General features: G+C 64.6%; 1 long non-coding RNA gene across 1 annotated transcript; it reads left to right on the forward strand.

Moving 5' to 3' along the window:
- The first annotated feature begins 463 nt into the window (after positions 1-463).
- LOC142359399 (uncharacterized) lies at positions 464-11228 on the forward strand. The gene is made up of 3 exons (XR_012762325.1): positions 464-528; positions 8482-8591; positions 11125-11228. It is a non-coding gene; the product is annotated as an uncharacterized LOC142359399 (long non-coding RNA).
- Positions 11229-11764: the final 536 nt, after the last annotated feature.

The raw sequence follows: 11764 nt of genomic DNA on the forward strand, positions 1-11764 counted from the left end.
CGTGGCGCGGGTGGCCGTGGAGGGGCCGGTACGATCGCTGCTGCCACCCGGTGAGCAAAGTTCGGTACTGCGGCTCGGGTGGCGCCGTGTCCAAGGGCTCGCTGCTGCCACCCGGTGAGCAAAGTTCGGTACTGCGGCTCGGGCGGCGCCAATGCGCGGTGGCGCCGTGTCCAAGAGCTCGCTGCTGCCACCCGGTGAGCAAAGTTCGGTACTGCCGCTCGAGTGGCGCAGGTGCTTTGCGCGCTGGGAGGAGCCGTGCCCTGTGTGTCCGGCGCTGCAATAAGGAACGCCTGCCTGCTTGCTGAAGTGCCCAAAGGGCTTCAGAGAGTCTTTGTGTTTGCCCAATGACGGCATCGTGGGCTCCAGCCGTGGGCCGGGGCCGGAAGAGCCCCAGGTGCGGGCAGCGGGGCTGATGGCGACGGCCCCTCCCTCTGCCGGTAGAGGGCCCGGTGCTGCCGTGCCGGGGCCCGATGCGAGACGAAGGAGGAGCGGAGCCATAGCCGGGTTGCGGCTGCAGCGAGGGAGAAGGTGAGCGCGGGGTATGGGGGTGGGGTTGGATGGAGCGGCGGGTCCCGGGAAAAGCCCCCGGGAGGGCGGGGTCCGTGTCGGGGGCAAGGAGCGATGGGGTGCGGCGCCGTGTCGGAGCCGCGAGTCGGGGTCTGCTCGGAGGCGGAGCCGGCGCCGCCCCCGCCCCCGCCGGCTCCGCCCCCCGCCCCCCGCCGCGCCGCCCCCGCCGGCGCCGCCGGCGCCGCCCCCGCCCCCGCCGGCGCCGCCCCCGCCCCCGCCGGCGCCGCCCCCGCCCCCGCAGGCACCGCCGCCGCCCCCGCAGGCACCGCCGCCGCCCCCGCTGGCACCGCCCCCGCCCCCGCTGGCGCCGCCCCCGCCCCCGCTGGCGCCGCCCCCGCCCCCGCCGGCGCCGCCCCCGCCGGCGCCGCCCCCGCCCCCGCAGGCACCGCCGGCGGCCGCCCCCGCCGGCGCCGCCCCCGCCCCCGCAGGCACCGCCGCCGCCCCCGCTGGCACCGCCCCCGCCCCCGCTGGCGCCCGCCCCCGCTGGCGCCGCCCCCGCCCCCGCTGGCGCCGCCCCCCGCCCCCGCTGGCTCCGCCCCCGCTGGCGCCGCCCCCCGCCCCCGATGGCGCCGCCCCCGCCCCCGATGGCGCCGCCCCCGCCCCCGCTGGCGCCGCCCCCGCCCCCGCTGGCGCCGCCCCCCGCCCCCGCTGGCGCCGCCCCCAGCCCCCGCTGGCGCCGCCCTCCGCCCCCGCTGGCGCCGCCCCCGCCCCCCGCTGGCGCCCGCCGGCACCGCCCCCGCCCCCGCTGCACCGCCCCCGCCCCCGCTTTCGCCGCCCCCGCCCCCGCTGGCGCCGCCCCCGCCCCGCTGCACCGCCCCCGGCCCGCTGGCGCCGCCCCGCCCCCGCCGCCCCCTGCCGCAACGCGGTACTGCAGCCCGGCGTTCGGCTCAGAGTGTGGCCCCTCCGGCGCGCCGTCGGCTCGTGGCGCATGCGCGGTGCGGCGGAGCAGCATGGCGGCGGGCTGGTGTTCGGTGCCGGGGCGGCGGGGGAGCAGAGAGGCCAGCGGTGAGGCGCGGGCTCCCCTCCAGCGGGTGCGGGGGTGCGTGGTGGCTGCCCGAGGGTGGTGGGACGGGAAGCTTGGAGCCGGCCGCCTGCCGGCAGGCTGCAGGAGGCGAGCCGGTGCGGGCAGCCCCGGGGCCAGAGGCGGGAGGTGACGGAAGGGAATGGGAGAAGGAGGCGGGCACCCCCCCCCCCCCCAAGTCGGCAGTGCTCCCCCGGCCCGCTCGCCCCGCGCAGCCGCCCCCAGCTGCCTCACGTCCCCTGAAGCCTGCTGTCCCGGAGCGCCCGGCCTCCCCCAAGGCCCGTGGTGCGGGCTGCCTCGGCCTCCCTGAACGCGGTCGCCGCTGCTTGTTTATGTGTGGCAGGGGCTGCGCTGAGGACGCGTTTGTCCGTTCGTGCCCTGGGGATGCCGTTGGCTGCGCCCGCTCCAGGCTTGTGTGGGCTGCGTGTGCCGGGCCTCGCTGTGCTGGCGGCGTGGGGGCGAAAAGGGAGAGGCGGAGCGCTGAGTGGCTGCGGGCAGGAGGTGGCGCGGCTGAAGCTGGAGAGTCCCGAGAAGGCTGAAGAAGAAGAAGAAGAAATGGAAGGCCACCTGGCTGGCAGCTGCCTGGCGCTGCGGGTGAGGAAGGCTCCGTCTTGGTAGCCCGCAGCAGGCCAGGCCGCCAGCGTGCCCCGCAGGGTCTGTATGTGTCACCAGCAGCAGCATGTTCCGGTTGTGGAGCGCGCGAGTGCGGCTGCGTGCGTAGGGAGCCTTGTCTCGTAAGAGCTGCGAGACATGGACGTTTGTCTTAGGTGGGGGACAGCCAAAGCGACCGAGTTACGGAAGAGGAATGGAGGAGAGCAGGACGGAGAAGCGTCTGAAGCGGCAGAGTCTCCCGGGAGCGCGGAGAGCGAGAGCTGCGGTGAGTGGCGGGCCCTCGGGGCCCTGTCGCCCCTCTTCTGTGTCCGAGCTGTCCCCTGGATCCTTCTCTCTCCCACGCTGCTGTGATTTTTTTTTTTTTCTTTTTCCTTTTGTTTTCCTTTCCCTGTACCTCCCGTCTTCTGTCTGCGTGTGGTGTTCTGCTCCCTCTCCCTCTTTTTCTCCCTTCAGATTTCTCTAGCCGGCTCCTGTCTCTATTTCTCTGTCCTGCTGGCTGTCCGGTCGTTTCTTACTGTACCTCCCTGTCCAGCCGGCTCTCTTTTTGCTCTCCCTTTTTGCCTTTCTCTCCTTCTCTGTCCTGCTTCATGGCCCTTTCTTCTCTTTCTCTCCCTCTCTGTTCTCTAGCCCCTTGCTGGTTTGTTTTGGGGTATCCCTGCACAACACGCCCCCCGCCCTTTCTTGGTCTCTTTGTCTAGATCTGACCCTTTCTTTGTTTCTCGGTCCCTTTTTCCTGTTCACTGTCCTTTTCTCTCTCTGTCTGTGTCCCCTGCGCTCCGTTGCCATCTTTATCTCTCTTTCTTCTTCATCTCCTCCCCCTGCCCCGTCTCTCTCTCCCTCTTTCGCGCTCACCGGCCCTACATTTTCGTGCTCCGTCTCTGCAAGGCTCCTCGTCCTGTATTTCTTGATTTCTCTACCTCTCTGGCGTTTCCTTTCGACCCTTCTTTCTCTCTGAGCTTCTCGGTCTTCTCCCTTGTCTTATTTTCCTCTTCCTAGTGCTCTGCCCTGCTCCCCATCGCTTATTTCTCTCTCCGTTTCTCTGCCCTGCTCCCGTCCCTGTCTTTCTTTCTCCGTCCCCCTCGGCTGCTCCACAGCAGAGTTTTTCCTTTCTCCGGCTCTCTGACCCGGCTCCCCGCCCACCCAGGTTGACCGTCCCAGGTTTTGTTCTGCGTCTCCATCCTGCCGCTGTCCTCATCTATCCTTTTGTGCCCTTCTCTTTCTGTCTCTTTTCGTGTGTCCCGCTGCTTTTTTTCCCATCTCTGTCCAGCTCCCTGTCCCTTTCCTTTTTCCTCTTGCTGTCTTTTGCCCTGCTTCCTCTTGCTGTTTTTTCTGCCTTTCTCTCTCTGCGCCATTCCCTCTCCCATCCTTTCTTTCTCGATCCCCCTGTGCAGCTCGCTGTCCCTTGTTTCCTTTCTCTCTCCTCGGTATTTTTTTTCTTTCTCCATACCTCTCTCCCGCTGCCCGTCACGGTCGCATTTCTCCCCCCAACGCTGTCCTGCTCTGTCCCTTTTCTCTCTCTCTGTCGTTTTGTCCTGCTCCCTGTGTTTGTTTTTAATTCCTCCCTCAGGGTCCCTCAGCCCGGTGCTGTTTTTTCCCTTCTCCGCCTCTGTCTCCTGCTGCCCAGCTGAGGCTTTTCCCCCTCCGTCTCTGTCCTGCTCCCCCGTCTCTTACTTGTGCCTGTCTTTCACTTTGTCCTGCCTCCTTGTCCCCTTTTTCTCTCTCAGCATCACCTTGTCCCGCTCCCTGTCCCTGTCTTTCTCTGACAATCTGTCCCGCTCCTTGTCCTTCTCTTTCCTTTGCTGTTATTCCCCGTCCTTGTTCTGGCCTTTCTTCCTTCTCTTTCTGTCCTACTGCCCAGTGCCTCTTTTTCCACCGCTGTCCTGCTCCCCTGGCCCTTGTTTCTCTCGCCGTCCCTCTGTCCTGCTTCCTGTCCCCAGTTTTTCTGTCTCTCTCTCTCGATCCTGCTGCCTGTCCGGTCGTTTCTTGCTGTACCTGCCTGTGCAGCGCGGCTCTCCCTTTTGCCTTTCTCTCCTTCTCTTCCTGCTTTCCGGCCCGTTCTTGTCTTCCTCTCTGTCTGTCCTCTATCCCCTTGCTGGTTTGTGTTGGGATTCCAACCCTGAACACCCACCCCCTTCTTCGTCTGACCCTCTTTCTTTGTTTCTTAGTACGTTTCTTCCTGTTGCCTGTCCTTTTTCTCTCTCTGTCAGTGTGTCTGCACTGCGTGGACGGTGGTGGGAGGCTGAAAAAGGGTGGGAAGCTGGGGGGCGGAGTGGAGGCTGGAAAGAGGTAGGAGGTTGCAGAGGGGTGGGAAGCTGAATTAAGTAGAGGCCAGCAAAAAGGGAGTTAGGAGGCTATCGAGGGGTGGGAGGCGGGGGGGGGGGGGGCGAGGAGGGGGGAGTAGAGGCCAGGAAAAAAAAGGAGGCCGGAAAGGGGTGGGAGGCTGCAGAGGGGTGGGAGGCCGGGGGCGAGAGTAGAGGCCAGAAAAAAAGGGATGCCGGAAAGGGGTGGGAGGCTGCAGAGGGGTGGGAGGCTGGGGGCGAGAGTAGAAGGCCAGAAAAAAAAAGGAGGCCGGGGGTGCGAGTAGAGGCCAGAAAGGCCCTTTTTTGTGGCTTCTTCCCTGTCTTTATCTCTCTTTCCTGCCTTGTTTACTCCTCTGATTCAAGTTCTCTCTCGATCCGTGTGTTCTGCTTTCCACTCATCATATCTCTCTTTTTCTCTGTCCTGTTCCTGAGGCTTCTTGTCTAGGAAGCCACGTCTCGTATGAGCTCTAAGACAGCCACATGCATTTTCTCTCAGGTGCAGGAGAGCCAAACGATTGGAGTTGCGGAAGAAGAAGGGAAGAGAGAAGGGGAGAGAAACATCTGAAGTGTCAAAGTCTCCCGGCAGCACCGAGAGTGAGAGCTGCGGTGAGTCGTGGGCCCTCGGGGCCCTGTCACCCCTCTTCTGCATCCTGGGCCCTCCCCGGCTCCCTCTCTTTCCCCCACTGCTACGATTATTTTTTTTTCCTGCTCTTGTGTACCTTCTTTCTCCATCTGTCTCTGACTTGTCCCCATCTTTTAGGTCCTCCCTCTTTCTGCCCTGCAGCCCGTGGCATTTTTTTCCTCTTCCCTCTTTCTGTTCAGCTCCCGGTTACTAGTTTTGCTTTCCTCCTACTCTGTAGCCTGTCAGTACTTTGCTGTCTTTGGTGCTCTCTGTCTGCCTCCTCGTCCCTTGATTCGAGGCCTTCCTTCTCAGGCTCCGTAGCACGTCACAGATCTACTGCTTTCTCCATGTCTTTCTATTCTATTTCCTCATCTCTCTTTGTCCAGGTCCCTGCCGCTATTCTTTTTTCCTCTGTCATGCTGCAGGGGTTTTTTTTGCATCTCCTTCCTGCTCCCGTTCTTCATTTTCGGTCTGTGTCCTGCTCCTCTTCTTCTTTCTGCTGCCGCTCTTGCTCTCTTGCTGCTGCTTCTTTCTCCGTCTCTGTGGGACTGCCTGTCCCCGTCCTTCTCTCGCCGTCCCTTTCCCTGCTTGGTGCTTTCCTCGTTCCACCGCCGCTGTCCAGCCACCTGTCACTTTTCTCCTCTCTTGTAGTGGCCTGCACCCTGCTCCTCATTTTTGGCAGCCTCTGCCGAGCAGCGCGTCGCTCAGGGAGGCGACGGACGGACTGTTCGCCGCTGGATCAACGGGCGCAGCTGCGGGAAGGAGTGCCGAGGTGTCGGAGGGGCAGAGGGAGAGTCGGGGGCCCCGAGCCCGGAGCAGAGCGGCTCCCGGGAGTGGCTGGGTGCGTGACTGAGTAAAGACCTGCGGTCCCTTTTGCCCTGGCGGCTGCGTTTGTGCTTGGTTTGCACGGGACGAGGGGCTGCGCCAGAGGCCAGGGGAGGAGGGGACGGGCTGTGGGGCTGGGGCGACGGCCCCCTCTTCCTGCCGGGGTCCATCCGTGGGCCGGGGCCGGGGGAGCCCCAGGTGGCGGGCAGCGGGGCTGATGGCGACGGCCGCTCCCTGTGCCGGTGGAGGGCCCGGTGCTGCCGTGGCGCGGGTGGCCGTGGAGGGGCCGGTGCTGCCGTGGCGCGCGGGTGGCCGTGGAGGGGCCGGTACGATCGCTGCTGCCACCCGGTGAGCAAAGTTCGGTACTCGCGGCTCGAGTGGCGCAGGTGCTTTGCGCGCTGGGAGGAGGCCGTGCCCTGTGTGTCCGGCGCTGCAATAAGGAACGCCTGCCTGCTTGCTGAAGTGCCCAAAGGGCTTCAGAGAGTCTTTGTGTTTGCCCAATGACGGCATCGTGGCTCCAGCCGTGGGCCGGGGCCGGAAGAGCCCCAGGTGCGGGCAGCGGGGCTGATGGCGACGGCCCCTCCCTCTGCCGGTAGAGGGCCCGGTGCTGCCGTGCCGGGCCCGATGCGAGCCGAAGGAGGAGCGGAGCCATAGCCGGGTTGCGGCTGCAGCGAGGGAGAAGGTGAGCGCGAGGTATGGGGGGGGGGGTTGGATGGAGCGGCGGGTCCCGGGGAAAAGCCCCCGGGAGGGCGGGGTCCGTGTCGGGGGCAAGGAGCGATGGGGGTGCGTCGCCGTGTCGGAGCCGCGAGTCGGGGTCTGCTCGGAGCCGGAGCCGGCTATGGGCGCCGCCCCCGCCCCCGCTGGCGCCGCCCCCGCCCCCGCTGGCACGCCCCCGCCCCCGCTGGCGCCGCCCCCGCCCCCGCTGGCGCCGCCCCCGCCCCCGCTGGGCACCGCCCCCGCCCCCGCTGGCGCCGCCCCCGCCCCCGCTGGCGCCGCCCCCCGCCCCCGCTGGCGCCGCCCCCGCCCCCGCTGGCGCCGCCCCCGCCCCCGCTGGCGCCGCCCCAGCCCCCGCTGGCGCCGCCCCCGCCCCGCTGGCGCCGCCCCGCCCCCGATGGCGCCGCCCCCGCCCCCGATGGCGCCGCCCCCGCCCCCGATGGCGCCGCCCCCGCCCCCGATGGCGCCGCCCCCGCCCCGATGGCGCCGCCCCCGCCCCCGATGGCGCCGCCCCCGCCCCCGATGGCGCCGCCCCCCGCCCCCGATGGCGCCGCCCCCGCCCGATGGCGCCGCCCCCGCCCCGATGGCGCCGCCCCGCCCCCGATGGCGCCGCCCCCGCCCCCGATGGCGCCGCCCCCGCCCCCGATGGCGCCGCCCCGCCCCCGATGGCGCCGCCCCCCGCCCCCGATGGCGCCGCCCCCGCCCCCGATGGCGCCGCCCCCGCCCCCGATGGCGCGCCCCCGCCCCGATGGCGCCGCCCCCGCCCCCGATGGCGCCGCCCCCGCCCCCGATGGCGCCCGCCCCCGCCCCCCGATGGCGCCGCCCCCGCCCCCGCTGGCACCGCCCTCTGCCCCGCTGGCGCCGCCCCCGCCCCCGCCGCCCCCTGGCCGGAACGCGGTACTGCAGCCCGGCGTTCGGCTCAGAGTGTGGCCCCTCCGGCGCGCCGTCGGCTCGTGGCGCATGCGCGGTGCGGCGGAGCAGCATGGCGGCGGGCTGGTGTTCGGTGCCGGGGGCGGCCGGGGGAGCAGAGAGGCCAGCGGTGAGGCGCGGGCCTCCCCTCCAGCGGGTGCGGGGGTGCGTGGTGGCTGCCCGAGGGTGGTGGGACGGGAAGCTTGGAGCCGGCCGCTGCGGCAGGCTGCAGGAGGCGAGCCGGGTGCGGGCAGCCCCGGGGCCAGAGGCGGGAGGTGACGGAAGGGAATGGGAGAAGGAGGCGGGCACCCCCCCCCCCCCCCAAGTCGGCAGTGCTCTCCCCGGCCCCGCTCGCCCCGCGCAGCCGCCCCCAGCTGCAGCACGTCCCCTGAAGCCTGTGTCCCGGAGCGCCCGGCCTCCCCCAAGGCCCGTGGTGCGGGCTGCCTCGGCCTCCCCTGAACGCGGTCGCCGCTGCTTGTTTATGTGTGGCAGGGGCTGCGCTGAGGACGCGTTTGTCCGTTCCGTGCCCTGGGGATGCCGTTGGCTGCGCCCGCTCCAGGCTTGTGTGGGCTGCGTGTGCCGGGCCTCGCTGTGCTGGCGGCGTGGGGCGAAAAGGAGAGGCGGAGCGCTGAGTGGCTGCGGGCAGGAGGTGGCGCGGCTGAAGCTGGAGAGTCCCGAGAAGGCTGAAGAAGAAGAAGAAATGGAAGGCCACCTGGCTGGCAGCTGCCTGGCGCTGCGGTGAGGAAGGCTCCGTCTTGGTAGCCCGCAGCAGGCCAGGCCGCCAGCGTGCCCGCAGGGTCTGTATGTGTCACCAGCAGCAGCATGTTCCGGTTGTGGAGCGCGCGAGTGCGGCTGCGTGCGTAGGGAGCCTTGTCTCGTAAGAGCTGCGAGACATGGACGTTTTGTCTTAGGTGGGGGACAGCCAAGCGACCGGAGTTACGGAAGAGGAATGGAGGAGAGCAGGACGGAGAAGCGTCTGAAGCGGCAGAGTCTCCCGGGAGCGCGGAGAGCGAGAGCCGCGGTGAGTGGCGGGCCCTCGGGGCCCTGTCGCCCCTCTTCTGTGTCCCGAGCTGTCCCCTGGATCCTTCTCTCTCCCACGCTGCTGTGATTTTTTTTTTTTTCTTTTTCCTTTTGTTTTCCTTTCCCTGTACCTCCCGTCTTCTGTCTGCGTGTGTGTTCTGCTCCCTCTCCCTCTTTTTCTCCCTTCAGAATTTCTCTAGCCGGCTCCCTGTCTCTATTTCTCTGTCCTGCTGGCTGTCCGGTCGTTTCTTACTGTACCTCCCTGTCCAGCCGGCTCTCTTTTTGCTCTCCCTTTTTGCCTTTCTCTCCTTCTCTGTCCTGCTTCATGGCCCTTTCTTCTCTTTCTCTCCCTCTCTGTTCTCTAGCCCCTTGCTGGTTTGTTTTGGGGTTTCCCTGCACACACGCCCCCCGCCCCTTTCTTGGTCTCTTTGTCTAGATCTGACCCTTTCTTTGTTTCTCGGTCCCTTTTTTCCTGTTCACTGTCCTTTTTCTCTCTCTGTCTGTGTCCCCTGCGCTCCGTTGCCATCTTTATCTCTCCTTTCTTCTTCATCTCCTCCCCCTGCCCCCGTCTCTCTCTCCCTCTTTCGCGCTCACCGGCCCTACGTTTTCGTGCTCCGTCTCTGCAAGGCTCCTCGTCCCTGTATTTCTTGATTTCTCTACCTCTCTGGCGTTTCCTTTCGACCCTTCTTTCTCTCTGAGCTTCTCGGTCTTCTCCCTTGTCTTATTTTCCTCTTCCTAGTGCTCTGCCCTGCTCCCCATCGCTTATTTTCTCTCTCCGTTTCTCTGCCCTGCTCCCCGTCCCTGTCTTTCTTTCTCCGTCCCCCTCGGCTGCTCCACAGCAGAGTTTTTCCTTTCTCCGGCTCTCTGACCCGCTCCCCGCCCACCCAGGTTGACCGTCCCAGGTTTTGTTCTGCGTCTCCATCCTGCCGCTGTCCTCATCTATCCTTTTGTGCCCTTCTCTTTCTGTCTCTTTTCGTGTGTCCCCGCTGCTTTTTTTCCCATCTCTGTCCAGCTCCCTGTCCCTTTCCTTTTTCCTCTTGCTGTCCTTTTGCCCTGCTTCCTCTTGCTGTTTTTTCTGCCTTTCTCTCTCTGCGCCATTCCCTCTCCCATCCTTTCTTTCTCGATCCCCCTGTGCAGCTCGCTGTCCCTTGTTTCCTTTCTCTCTTCCTCGGTATTTTTTTTCTTTCTCCATACCTCTCTCCCGCTGCCCGTCACGGTCGCATTTCTCCCCCCAACGCTGTCCTGCTCTGTCCCTTTTCTCTCTCTCTGTCGTTTTGTCCTGCTCCCTGTGTTTGTTTTTTAATTCCTCCCTCAGGGTCCCTCAGCCCGGTGCTGTTTTTTCCCTTCTCCGCCTCTGTCTCCTGCTGCCCAGCTGAGGCTTTTCCCCCTCCGTCTCTGTCCTGCTCCCCCGTCTCTTACTTGTGCCTGTCTTTCACTTTGTCCTGCCTCCTTGTCCCCTTTTTCTCTCTCAGCATCACCTTGTCCCGCTCCCTGTCCCTGTCTTTCTCTGACAATCTGTCCCGCTCCTTGTCCTTCTCTTTCCCTTTGCTGTTATTCCCCGTCCTTGTTCTGGCCTTTCTTCCTTCTCTTTCTGTCCTGCTGCCCCAGTGCCTCTTTTTCCACCGCTGTCCTGCTCCCTGGCCCTTGTTTCCTCTCGCCGTCCCTCTGTCCTGCTTCCTGTCCCCAGTTTTTCTGTCTCTCTTTCTCGATGCTGCTGCCTGTCCGGTCGTTTCTTGCTGTACCTGCCTGTGCAGCCGGCTCTCCCTTTTTGCCTTTCTCTCCTTCTCTTCCTGCTTCCCGGCCCGTTCTTGTCTTCCTCTCTGTCTGTCCTCTATCCCCTTGCTGGTTTGTGTTGGGATTCCAACCCTGACCACCCACCCCCTTCTTCGTCTGACCCTTTCTTTGTTTCTTAGTACGTTTCTTCCTGTTGCCTGTCCTTTTTCTCTCTCTGTCAGTGTGTCCTGCACTGCGTGGGACGGTGGTGGGAGGCTGAAAAAGGGTGGGAAGCTGGGGGGGCGGAGTGGAGGCTGGAAAGAGGTAGGAGGTTGCAGAGGGGTGGGAAGCTGAATTAAGTAGAGGCCAGCAAAAAGGGAGTTAGGAGGCTATCGAGGGGTGGGAGGCGGGGGGGGGGGGGGGCAGAGGCCAGGAAAAAAAAGGAGGCCGGAAAGGGGTGGGAGGCTGCAGAGGGGTGGGAGGCCGGGGGCGAGAGTAGAGGCCAGAAAAAAAGGGAGGCCGGAAAGGGGTGGGAGGCTGCAGAGGGGTGGGAGGCTGGGGGCGAGAGTAGAGGCCAGAAAAAAAAGGAGGCCGGGGGGTGCGAGTAGAGGCCAGAAAGGCCCTTTTTTGTGGCTTCTTCTCTGTCTTTATCTCGCTTTCCTGCCTTGTTTACTCCTCTGATTCAAGTTCTCTCTCGATCCGTGTGTTCTGCTTCCCACTCATCATATTCTCTCTTTTTCTTTGTCCTGTTCCTGAGGCTTCTTGCCTAGGAAGCCACGTCTCGTATGAGCTCTAAGACAGCCACATGCATTTTCTCTCAGGTGCAGGAGAGCCAAACGATTGGAGTTGCGGAAGAAGAAGGGAAGAGAGAAGGGGAGAGAAACATCTGAAGTGTCAAAGTCTCCCGGCAGCACCGAGAGTGAGAGCTGCGGTGAGTCGTGGGCCCTCGGGGCCCTGTCACCCCTCTTCTGCATCCTGGGCCCTCCCCGGCTCCCTCTCTTTCCCCCACTGCTACGATTATTTTTTTTTCCTGCTCTTGTGTACCTTCTTTCTCCATCTGTCTCTGACTTGTCCCCATCTTTTAGGTCCTCCCTCTTTCTGCCCTGCAGCCCGTGGCATTTTTTTCCTTCTTCCCCTCTTTCTGTTCAGCTCCCGGTTACTAGTTTTGCTTTCCTCCTACTCTGTAGCCTGTCAGTACTTTTGCTGTCTTTGGTGCTCTCTGTCTGCCTCCTCGTCCCTTGATTCGAGGCCTTCCTTCTCGGCTCCGTAGCACGTCACAGATCTACTGCTTTCTCCATGTCTATTCTATTCTATTTCCTCATCTCTCTTTGTCCAGGTCCCTGCCGCTATTCTTTTTTCCTCTGTCATGCTGCAGGGTTTTTTTTTTGCATCTCCTTCCTGCTCCCCGTTCTTCATTTTCGGTCTGTGTCCTGCTCCCTCTTCTTCTTTCTGCTGCCGCTC

This window comes from Opisthocomus hoazin, unplaced genomic scaffold (genome assembly GCF_030867145.1).
Source record: "Opisthocomus hoazin isolate bOpiHoa1 unplaced genomic scaffold, bOpiHoa1.hap1 HAP1_SCAFFOLD_117, whole genome shotgun sequence".
NCBI lineage: Eukaryota > Metazoa > Chordata > Aves > Opisthocomiformes > Opisthocomidae > Opisthocomus > Opisthocomus hoazin.